Below are 12,733 nucleotides of genomic sequence, written 5' to 3'. Positions count from 1 at the left end.
TCTAACAACAGAACTAATCTGTTTATCAAATTTAAGCCCACTGTCAAACATTACCCCAAGATTTTGTACAAATGGTTTAAAAAAGGGGGCCAGAGTACCAAAATTTGTTGTAAAAACATTTGACGTGGGTGACGTGCCAAATAAAATACATTCTGTTTTGCTGTCGTTCAAATGCAAAAAATTCCGTGCCAGCCACTGCTTTACATCAGTAATATAATCCAGTAACTTAGTAAGCACCGTATTTTCATTGGGTCTCATGGGCAAATATATCTGCAAATCATCAGCATAAAAATGAAAAGACAGATTGTGTTTTTTTATAATTGATCCCAGAGGTAACATGTACAAAGAAAACAGAATAGGGCCAAGAATAGAGCCCTGTGGCACCCCACAAGAGAGGGATGCATATGAAGAACAGAGGTCGCCAATCATCACAGCGAAGCTCCTATTTGCCAAGTATGACCTAAACCATTGGAGAGCAGTGCCACGAATGCCAACATACTGCTCTAGGCGTGATACAAGGACTACATGGTCAACTGTATCAAAGGCCGCTGTAAGGTCAAGCAACACCAGCATGGCAGGATTCCCAGCATCCACAGACAGAGCGATATCATTGTGCACCTTTAACAGTGCTGACTCAGTGCTATGTCGGGATCTGAAACTAGACTGGAATTTATCAAGAACAGAATTTCTCTCTAAAAAATGACTGTAATTGAATAAAAACAACTTTTCTAAAACCTTAGAAAGAAAAGGCAAATGGGAGACAGGCCTAAAATTGGACAGAACAGAAGGGTCAAGATGTGGTTTTTTTAAGGAGGGGCCCAACTACAGCATGTTTAAAGGCAGCTGGGACAGACCCAGAATTAAGACAAGTATTTATAAAAACAAGCAAACTTGACCCAACAGAATTAAAAACCTCCTTCAAAAACTTGGCTGGAATGACATCTAAGGGACAGTTAGTGGGTTTCATGCCACTAACCACTTTTGTAAAAAACGACAGAGAAATAGTCTCAAACCGGTCGTAAACAGCAGCCTGTGTAGGAGGAGCATCCACATCATCAAGGAACGTATCAGTGTTACTGATATTCTGTCTGACTGATGCTACTTTGTCAGTAAAGAAACAGACAAACTCTTCACAGGTTGTGGCAGAGGCATCAGACAGAACAGTGGGGCGTGGATTAATAACAGAGTCTCATCTCACCTCATCTAATTATCTGTAGCCGCTTTATCCTGTTCTACAGGGTCGCAGGCAAGCTGGAGCCTATCCCAGCTGACTACGGGCGAAAGGCGGCGTACACCCTGGACAAGTCGCCAGGTCATCACAGGGCTGACACATAGACACAGACAACCATTCACACTCACATTCACACCTACGGTCAATTTAGAGTCACCAGTTAACCTAACCTGCATGTCTTTGGACTGTGGGGGAAACCGGAGCACCCAGAGGAAACCCACACGGACACGGGGAGAACATGCAAACTCCACACAGAAAGGCCCTCGCCGGCCACGGGGATCAAACCCGGACCTTCTTGCTGTGAGGCGACAGCACTAACCACTACACCACCGTGCCGCCCAATAACAGAGTCAACAGTATTAAATAATCTAGGATGATGAGAGCTATTGGCTATAATGGAAGACAGATATTTGGACTTGGCCTCCTTCAGAGATCTCTGGTAAGCAGCTAAACTGTCCCTTAACCAGCCCAGGGATACATGCAATTTGTCCTTTTTCCACCGCCGTTCAGCCTGTCTACATTGTTGCCTAAGCAGACGGATGTGGTCATTCAACCAGGGATCCGTCTTGGTCTTGATGCTTTTTTGCCGAAAAGGGGCAACAGAATCCAGAATCGCAGAACAGGTAGAATGGAAAGTGGAAAGTAGACTCTCTGGGCAAAGGGAAGAAACCAGCCCACTGTCAGCATGCAGCTGAGAGTCCCTAAAGGCAACAGCAAACTCTCCAGCCATTGATGAAGTAAAAATATGGCATCTGTGAGCTAAGGAAACAGGCTTATTGGCAGGTGGGGGAGCAGCAAAATCAAAAACAATGGGGAAGTGATCCGAAATGGCAGTGTCCACTATTTCTCTGAGGGAAACTGAAAGCCTGTGAGAAATAACAAGATCGAGTGTGTGCCCATGCTCATGTGTTGGTGCATTAACAGACTGGATGAGACCAAAGGAATCCAAAAGGCTTTTAAACTCATTAGCCAGTTGATTTGCTGCACAACAAACGTGAATATTAAAGTCTCCACAAATCAATAATTTATGAAACTTTGCAATAAAATCAGACAAAAACTCAGAGAACTCTTGAATAAAGTCCTTATTGAATTTGGACTTATTATTTTGAGATTTTTTTTATTTTTTGTGCTGTAGGCCACAATTATCAAAATTAAAATAAAAAATGGTTGAAACATTTTAGTTTACGTGTAATGAGTCTAGAATATATTACTGTAACAACAATCTGACTTTGGGAAACAGAGGAACTGGGAGCAGGCTTCAGAATAGGTGTGTTCTCTTTATTGTTCACATTTTTCAGTGACTAATAATGAAACAAACAAACTACACATGCGCAACGGGGTGTCACATCTCTCTCTCTCATTCCTGGCTGTCTGCAAGACACAGAGACACAGGTTAATAGACAGCCAGTAATTAGATACAGGTGCACCTCATCACATTACCTACTCGTTCAACCTGACTCCTCGCCGTTCAAAGCCAACGCTCGACCACACCCCCACTGCCACATACCCCCACCACCCAACTCAGGCCGGGAGCCATCTGGCCTGCAGCTGACTCCCCTCAGGTGGGAGAGGTAATCCGCCACCACCATCTGTGCCTCCGGCCTGTGGACCACCTCAAATTTAAAGTTCCGAAGGGCCAGATGCCAACGAGTGATCCGCATGTTGGCATCCTTCACGTGGTGGAGTCACTGGAGCAGGGCATGGTTGGAACAGAGGGTGAATGGGTGTCCTAGCAGGTAGTACTGGAGATTGAGGACCGCCCACTTGATGGCCAGACACTCCTTTTCAATGGTTCTGTACTTTGACTCTCACATGGGGAGCTTGCGGCTGATGTACAGCACCGGACACACCTTCCCCTTTACCACCTGGGACAAAATGGTCCCCAGCCCTCTGTCCAACGTGTCGGTCTGCAAAACAATAGGGAGAGAAAAGGCAGGAGAATGCAACAGCTGGCCCCCACACAAAAATGCTTTTACCTGAGCAAAAGCCCGTTCGCACGGCTCCATTCACTGGATTGGATCTGGCGCCCCCTTTTTAGTGAGGTCAGTCAGCAGGCTGGTGACATCTGAAAAGTTAGGCACAAACCGCCTATAATAGTCAGCCAGCCCCAGGAATTGCCTCACCCCCTTTTTGGCCTTAGGTCTTGGGCAGGCCATAATCACTGCAGTCTTGTCAATTTGGGGATGCACCTGCCCATGACCCAAGTGGAAGCCCAGATACCATACTTCCACCCATCCAATTGCACACTTTTTTGGGTTTGTTGTGAGCCCAGCACACCTCAGCGACCTCAGGACTGCCCTGAGATGTTGTAGATGCCACTCCCAATCATTACTATAAATGATTGTCATCTAAGTAGGCCGCCGCACACGAATTGTGGAGACAGAGAATTCAGTCCATGAGATGCTGAAATGGTGCTGGGGCCCCAAACAACCCGAAAGGAAGTGTGACAAATTGGTGTAAACTAAATGGAGTGGAAAACGCCGTTTTCTTGCAGGATAATGGAGTCAAGGGGATCTGCCAATATCCCTTTTCTAAATCCAGCATCAAGTAAAAGTGAGCTATGCCTAACCAATCGAGCAGTTCATCAATGCGAGGCATTGGATATGCATCAAATTTGGACACCGCGTTGACTTTTCTATAGTCCACACAGAACCGGACCAACCTATCAGTCTTGGGAACCAAGACCACCAGGCTGCTCCAGTTGCTGTGCGACTCCTCAATTACCCCCATCTTAAGCATAGCCTGGAGTTTATCCCAAACCACATTTTTATTGTGCTCAGGGAGCCAATATGGGTGGCTGAGCACCACCGCCCCTGGGGGAGTCTCAATGTGGTGTTCTATGAGGTCAGTGCAACCAGGGAGGGGCGAGAACACGTTGCAGAATTCCTCCTGCAACCTAATAACCTGTGCTCTCTGGGACAGTGAGAGGTAGTCTCCACAGGGGACCAGGGTGCATTGGGCCGCACTTTTTAGACTTACCTCCGGTCCCAGGTCCGCCCTCTCTGGAAATACTGTCACCAGAGCCACAGGAACTTCCTCTCTCCATGGTTTCAGGAGATTGAGGTGGTAAATTTGACGTGTCATCCCTATCTGGATGTTTGATCTCATAGTCGACCTTCCCAATTTGCTATGTGACCTCATAGGGCCCTTGCCATGCATGGAGTTTTGCTCTCAGGTCAAGAACGTATTGAATTTCATTTTTGCTTTGAGAAGGCCCCTCTTTCAAATTTTCTTTAATGATGTCTAAGACACCCTGTGATGACCTGGCGACTTGTCCAGGGTGTACCCCGCCTTTTGCCCGTAGTCAGCTGGGATAGGCTCCAGCTTGCCTGCGACCCTGTAGAAGGATAAAGCGGCTAGAGATAATGAGATGAGAAGGCCCCTCTTTCAAATTTTCTCTAATGATGTCTAAGACGCCCTGTGATGACCTGGCGACTTGTCCAGGGTGTACCCCGCCTTTCGCCCGTAGTCAGCTGGGATAGGCTCCAGCTTGCCTGCGACCCTGTAGAAGGATAAAGCGGCTAGAGATAATGAGATGAGATGAGATGAGATGTCTAAGACACCCTGTGATGACCTGGCGACTTGTCCAGGGTGTACCCCGCCTTTTGCCCGTAGTCAGCTGGGATAGGCTCCAGCTTGCCTGCGACCCTGTAGAAGGATAAAGCGGCTAGAGATAATGAGATGAGAAGGCCCCTCTTTCAAATTTTCTCTAATGATGTCTAAGACGCCCTGTGATGACCTGGCGACTTGTCCAGGGTGTACCCCGCCTTTCGCCCGTAGTCAGCTGGGATAGGCTCCAGCTTGCCTGCGACCCTGTAGAAGGATAAAGCGGCTAGAGATAATGAGATGAGATGTCTAAGACACCATGGGACTTGAGCCCATACAGCAATACAAAAGGGAAAAACCTGGTGGAGGTTTGTGGGACCTCATGTACTGTAACCAACAGAGGGTCTAGCCACCAATCCCAGTTTTTAACATCCCCATGAATGAACTTACAAATCATGTTTTTAAGTGTTTGATTAAATCGTTTGACCACCCTGTCCATTCGTGGATGATAAATGCTAGTATGAATCGATTTTTTCCACAATAATTTGTACAATTTGCGCAGTGTGCATGACATAAAAGTAGTGCCTTGATCAGTCAGGATTTCTTTGGAATCCCAACTTGGTAGATAATGTGGAAAAGTGCCTCTGCAACACTCCATGCTGAAATATTGCGAAGAGCCATTGCTTCCGGATATCACATTGCATAATTCACTATGACTAATATGAAGTGATACCTGCGTGCAGATTGATCTAATGGCCCGATGAGATCCATGCCAATTCTTTCAAAAGGGATCTCAGTTAATGGTAATGAGTGCAATGGGGCTTTTGGTGTGGCCGCTGGATTTACCAGCTGGCATTCGCGACAAGCCACACACCACTTGCAGACATCGAGGCTAATCCTCAGCCAATAGAAACGGGCCATGAGACAATTTAATGTTTTATCCTGCCCCAAATGCCCAGCCAAAGGATTATGATGAGCCACATGGAATAAAAGTTCCCTATGGGTCGTTGGGCCCAACAACTGTGTCATCTCTTCTTTAGTTTGAGTCTCCTGTGTCACTTGATATAGCCTATCCTTAATCATACAAAAATACGGGAAGGAGAGCACAGCGTTAGGTTGGAGGATTTGACCATCAATTACTTTCACTTGGTCAAAAGCATGTCTCAGAGACTTTTCATGCATCTGCTCCAATGGGAAATCCCCTAAGGGCCGTCCACAGAGCTGACACGGACGGCCCTGGGATCACCTCCCCAGCTAACTTTGCGGCAGGATTCCCCTGTGACGTGCTACTGCAGGGCCCACCCACTACTAACTGTTTCATTAATGTTTTAAATCCTGGCCAATCTGTTCCCAGGATCAGGGTGGGTGAGGCTTGAACTAACCACCACCTCCACACTATGTTTTTCTCCCCGGAAGTGGATAGTGATGGGCATTAGTGGATATTTGTGAATGTCCCCATGCACACATTTGACCTTCACCAATCTTACATTTCCCAGTGCCTCGCACTGAATCAGGCTTTGATGCATGGAGGTCTGATTACAACAAGCATCCACCAAAGCCTGATGTGTACCCCCTTGAATACTCAAAACTGTCCTGTACGCCCCCACTCAATCAGGGGAAGCCTGTGGTGCATCAGGGACACAAATCAGTAGGCCTGCCTCCTTATGGAAACGCTGAATCCCCACCTTCCCTCCACACCAACAGACCGGCCCGGGCTTGCTCCCAGTTCTGGTGGGCATGGATGAGTTCACCTGTGAGAGAGAGAGAAAGGGGGGGTTAATGGCAGCACAGACACAACGAGCAGGGAGGGGAAAAAAACATGAGGACAGACATGAGTATGGAGAGCGGGGGAATTGGCACCTGTTTCCATGGGGCTGGGGTAGGGGAGTGGTGAGGAGAGAGAGGGGGGAGAAAGCAAAAGTGAGAGAGAGAGCAGGGGAGCAGTTGTGGGAGCGCCTGCTCCCAGAAACGCCATCAGGTGGTCCTCAGCCAGCCAGACCACCTCCTCCAGCAATGCTGCTCGGTGACACCAGATCCATGTGGATGTCTTGCTCGGCAGTTGGGTGACAAACTACTCCAGTGTCACTCGCTCAATGACGGACTCAACGTCGCACTTGCTTACCAGCAGCCACTGTTGGCAAGCGTCCCAGAGCTGTTGCACAAATGCAAATGGCTGGCCCACTTTGCCATATGCCAGCGAGTGGAAGTGCTGGCACTGATCTTTTGGGCCACAACCGACCTGCTGGAGCATGGCTTGCTTCAGGTTGGGGTACTCCAACATGCTGGTGGCTGGGAGCTGCCAAGCCACAAGCTGGGCTTCCCCCCACAAGGAGCGGCAATAGGCAAGCCACCCACTGTAAAACCTTACAGTGGGTGGCTCGCCTATTGCCGCTCCTTGTGGGGGGGAAGCCCAGCTTGCCGCTGCGATACACTCGAACAGCTCGAGGAAGGCTTTGGGATTATCCTGCAGCCCCACCTTGACCAGCTGGATGGGCACACTAGCCACAGGGACAACCGCTAGAGCACCCGTTGACTGGATCCAGCTCCGGCTCACCTGCCAGTCTTCTGCCTGGGCTTTGAGCAGAGCCCAGAATTGCTGCCCCTGATCTACTGACAGCATGATGAGGGCATGCTGCTGGCACTGGAGGTCACTGGCAAGCTTTTGGAGGAGCTCTCTGACTGGTTCGGACTCCATGGCAGCATTTATTCTTCAGTCCCAGGTTTCAGTACCAGTGTAACAACTCTCTGACTTTGAGAAACTGAGAGCAGGCTTCAGAACAGGCGTGTTCTCTTTCTTTTTCATGCTTTTCAGTGACTAATAATGAAACAAACACACTACACACGCGCGTGATGGGGTGTCACAGCTCTCTCTCTCATTCCTGGCTGTCTGCAAGACAAACAGACACAGGTTAATAGACAGCCAGTAATTAGACACAGGGGCACCTCATCACGTTACCTACTGGTTCAAGCTGACTCCTTGATATTCACAGCCGAAGCTCGACCACGCCCCCACTACCACAATTACATTTTCACTTTCTTAAATAACTAATGAAAAATACTGAACTTTTTCATGATATTCTCATTGTTTGAGATGCACTAGTAATTCAGCCTGAACCCATTAAGTGATTTGTAGACAAATAAAAGTATTTTGAAGTATATATTTTTTAGACCCTGGTAGCCAATGCAGAGATCTGAGAACTGGTGTAATACAGTGTGTTTGTATCTCTTGGTCTTTGTGACAACTTTAGCAGCAGCATTCTGGATGACTTGTAGCCGCCCAAGTGCTTTTTAGTGAAGGCCTGAAAAGTGTTACAGTCGTCTTACCTACTAGAAATGAAAACTTGAATTAGTTTTTCGAGATCTTCTTTAGACAGTATATCCTCTAATTTTTGCTATATTTTTAAGATGATACAGTAATAACCCAATTATGTTACAGAATTAAGAAAGTTCTACACTTCTAATAAATAGACAATGTTTTTCATACTCGTTTAAATAATGTTCATGAAATAAATCTTTTATGGAATTTATTTTACAGTTAAAGAAATCCTTGTCTATGTTTGAGAATCTGTAAGATACAGAATCAGAAACTTTATAAGCCTGATCTACAAATATAATCACATACAGTGGTGCTTGAAAGTTTGTGAACCCTTTAGAATTTTCTATATTTCTGCATAAATATGACCTAAAACATCATCAGATTTTCACACAAGTCCTAAACATAGATAAAGAGAACCCAGTTAAACAAATGCGACAAAAATATTATACTTGGTCATTTATTTATTGAGGAAAATGATCCAATATTACATATCTGTGAGTGGCAAAAGTATGTGACCCTTTGCTTTCAGTATCTGGTGTGACCCCCTTGTGCAGCAATAACTGCAACTAAACATTTGCAGTAACTGTTGATCAGTCCTGCACACCGGCTTGGAGGAATTTTAGCCCGTTCCTCCGTACAGAACAGCTTCAACTCTGGGATGTTGGTGGGTTTCCTCACATGAACTGCTCGCTTCAGGTCCTTCCACAACATTTCCATTGGATTAAGGTCAGGACTTTGACTTGGCCATTCCAAAATATTCACTTTATTCTTCTTTAACCATTCTTTGGTAGAACGACTTGTGTGCTTAGGGTCGTTGTCTTGCTGCATGACCCACCTTCTCTTGAGATGCAGTTCATGGACAGATGTCCTGACATTTTCCTTTAGAATTCGCTGGTATAATTCAGAATTCATTGTTCCATCAATGATGGCAAGCCGTCCTGGCCCAGATGCAGCAAAACAGGCCCAAACCATGATACTACCACCACCATGCTTCACAGATGGGATAAGGTTCTTATGTTGGAATGCAGTGTTTTCCTTTCTCCAAACATAACGCTTCTCATTTCAACCAAAAAGTTCTATTTTGGTCTCATCCATCCACAAAACATTTTTCCAATAGCCTTCTGGCTTGTCCACATGATCTTTAGCAAACTGCAGATGAGCAGCAATGTTATTTTTGGAGAGCAGTGGCTTTCTCCTTGCAACCCTGCCATGCACACCATTGTTGTTCAGTGTTCTCCTGATGGTGGACTCATGAACATTAGCCAATGTGAGAGAGGCCTTCAGTTGCTTAGAAGTTCACCTGGGGTCCTTTGTGACCTCGCCGACTATTACACACCTTGCTCTTGGAGTGATCTTTGTTGGTCAGCCACTCCTGGGGAGGGTAACAATGGTCTTGAATTTCCTCCATTTGTACACAATCTGTCTGACTGTGGATTGGTGGAGTCCAAACTCTTTAGAGATGGTTTTGTAACCTTTTCCAGCCTGATGAGCATCAACAACGCTTTTTCTGAGGTCCTCAGAAATCTCCTTTGTTCGTGCCATAATACACTTCCACAAACATGTGCTGTGAAGATCAGACTTTGATAGATCCCTGTTCTTTAAATAAAACAGGGTGCCCACTCACACCTGATTGTCACCCCACTGATTGAAAACACCTGACTCTAATTTCACCTTCAAATTAACTGCTAATCCTCGAGGTTCACATACTTTTGCCACTCACAGATATGTAATATTGGATCATTTTCCTCAATAAATAAATGGCCGAGTATAATATTTTTGTCTCATTTGTTTTACTGGGTTCTCTTTATCTACTTTTAGGACTTGTGTGAAAATCTGATGATGTTTTCGGTCATATTTATGCAGAAATATAGAAAATGCTAAAGGGTTCACAAACTTTCAAGCACCACTGTATCATGCACATACTGTATAACACTAAACACAAACCAATAGCAAAAGTAGTGTGTAAAGGAGTGTAGCACATTAGAAAAATGACATGGAAGAGATTTTGGCCTTGTTGCACAGTCATGTCAAAGTGTGTTGCATACATCATCAGTATGAGTATATCTATATCCGGTGGGAGAAAAGTACTCTCCAAAAATAGGTACTAGGACTTTCAGTACTGCTCTTGATAAGTGAGACATGTGCAGGACTCACAACCAGGCTTATGGCCCATTTCCTCTTTGGTTCCACCTTTTGTGTTGTGGCACAGCTATTGAGACAACAATTATATTGGACTTTTCTCATTCCTGGTATTTTTTTTAAACAAACAAAATCAAAGCTTGTTTGATGAATTTCCCTGATTCTGGCAATGCAAGTCTGAGCGAAGCTAGCAATCTCCAGCTTCATAACATGACAGCACTGAGCTAACTCCTAGATTAAACAAGGAAAGTTCTGATAACAACTATTCAGCATGCTATTACAGGAAAATAATCAACAGCGAGATGGTGTGACATGGTCCGACGCAAAGTGTCACTACAGTATTACCACGCCAAAGTTGGTCAGTTTCCAAAAACAGCATGGATCCACAGCAACATGAGGAAGCCATGGTCTAAAGGTTAGAGGAGCAGCTTTGAAACCAAAAGGTCACTAGTTTGAGTCCCTGGACCAGCAACAATGGCTGAAGTGCCCTTGAGCAAGGCACCTAACCCCCAACATACATCTGGGTATGTTGTATGTTGCTCTTGATAAGAACGCCTGTGAAATGCCATTAATGCAATGCAACAATTGCAATTTTTTTAATTTATGAAAGAATGATACATCGTAGGTTTATCATATCCATTTTTAGTATAAATACACAGGTAATCATAGAAAACCGTGCACGCTGATTGGTCGAGAAATTCGGACTATTTCTCGATAATGACCTTGAGTGACTCGGCAAAATGGCTGCCAATCACTTTGTCACTGTAAGTGAGGAAGAATTAGAAATTATGAAAGAAAATGCTGTTCCTAAAAGCACTAAAGATGCTACGAAGTTTGGTCGAAAACTATTCAAAGGTAAGGTGGGATTGTGGTTTATTTTATCTGTTTCGAAGCAAAGTATTTTATGTGACTCGGTGTAGATAAGTGAGACAAGACTGGAGGTGCCTTTATTACATGCCGTGTTTGAAGATTGAAATAAATGATTTTTTAAAATAAATCACCTGTGTAGGGCGGCATGGTGGTGTAGTGGTTAGAGCTGTCGCCTCACAGCAAGAAAGTCCGGGTTCGAGCCCCGTGGCCGGCGAGAGCCTTTCTGTGCGGAGTTTGCATGTTCTCCCCGTGTCCGCGTGGGTTTCCTCCGGGTGCTCCGGTTTCCCCCACAGTCCAAAGACATGCAGGTTAGGTTAACTGGTGACTCTAAATTGACCGTAGGTGTGAATGTGAGTGTGAATGGTTGTCTGTGTCTATGTGTCAGCCCTGTGATGACCTGGCGACTTGTCCAGGGTGTACCCCGCCTTTCGCCCATAGTCAGCTGGGATAGGCTCCAGCTTGCCTGCGACCCTGTAGAACAGGATAAAGCGGCTAGAGATAATGAGATGAGATCACCTGTGTATTTATACGAAAACAATTATCCGCCTCAGGCTCAGTGAATATCGGTGAATCATAACCTCAACTTCATCTCGATTATTTATCTCATCTCATTATCTCTAGCCACTTTATCCTGTTCTACAGGGTCGCAGGCAAGCTGGAGCCTATCCCAGCTGACTACGGGCGAAAGGCGGGGTACACCCTGGACAAGTCGCCAGGTCATCACAGGGCTGACACATACACTACGTTTACATGCACGTAGAGAGAATCGAATTTCTGCCATTGCTCGACTGAAATCGAAGTTCAAAATGCCATGTATACACCTTAATTCGGCTGAAATTGAACCGAACTTGATTTCTCGGAATTGAGCTACACGACCTAGTTTATGCGATTTCTGCCGAGCTACTTTGTGCATGTATACCCTATCGAGCTAGTTGTCGAGCTACTTCCGGAAGTGACGAGTGACGAGACCACAAGCGGGAAACACAACAGCCTCGGTCGGCATGACAACAGTAGTAGCGAGCAGCAGAAGAGGTCAGGAGGAACAAACGAAGAAGAGAAAATGGCGATGTAGAGCTCTCTGAAGTGTGGATGGAGCACAGAGGACGGCAGGACAAAGCTTCTGGTACTAATAGGCTTTTTATTGTCAGACTTTTCAGTTTAACAGCCTACTTTTATTCTTGAGAGAAAAAAAAAACGCGCACGCGCTGTGTTCTAGTCCCGGGATGAGCTCTCCCCTCTGCTCTCCCTCTGCCTCCTTAAATAGGGCGCGGTTACTGGGAAGACACACAAACACAGGTTAATTACCGTCAGGTGAAGTGATTCTGCCACTCACCTTCCCTGGCTCCGCCCTCCTGTCACAGACCGGCGCTTGACCACGCCCCCACTGCCACAGGCAAGCAGAAACGTGCACTTCTGGAGCAATGAGGAGACAGAGTTCATGCTCATTCAGCTTAAGGAGTTGAATATATTAAAATTCATGGACGGGAGAAAAACGCGCAATGGAGAACACGGAACTGATAACTTTGTTTACACTCTTGAATAGCTCTTCTTCATGACGACAACCAGAAGTGTACCAACACGATGGGGCGTGTTGCGCCACCTGTGGCTCGGGTGCACAATGCACCTCACAC

The sequence above is a fragment of the Neoarius graeffei genome, chromosome 15 (genome assembly GCF_027579695.1).
Source record: "Neoarius graeffei isolate fNeoGra1 chromosome 15, fNeoGra1.pri, whole genome shotgun sequence".
Lineage (NCBI taxonomy): Eukaryota > Metazoa > Chordata > Actinopteri > Siluriformes > Ariidae > Neoarius > Neoarius graeffei.
This window is presented reverse-complemented; position numbering follows the sequence as displayed.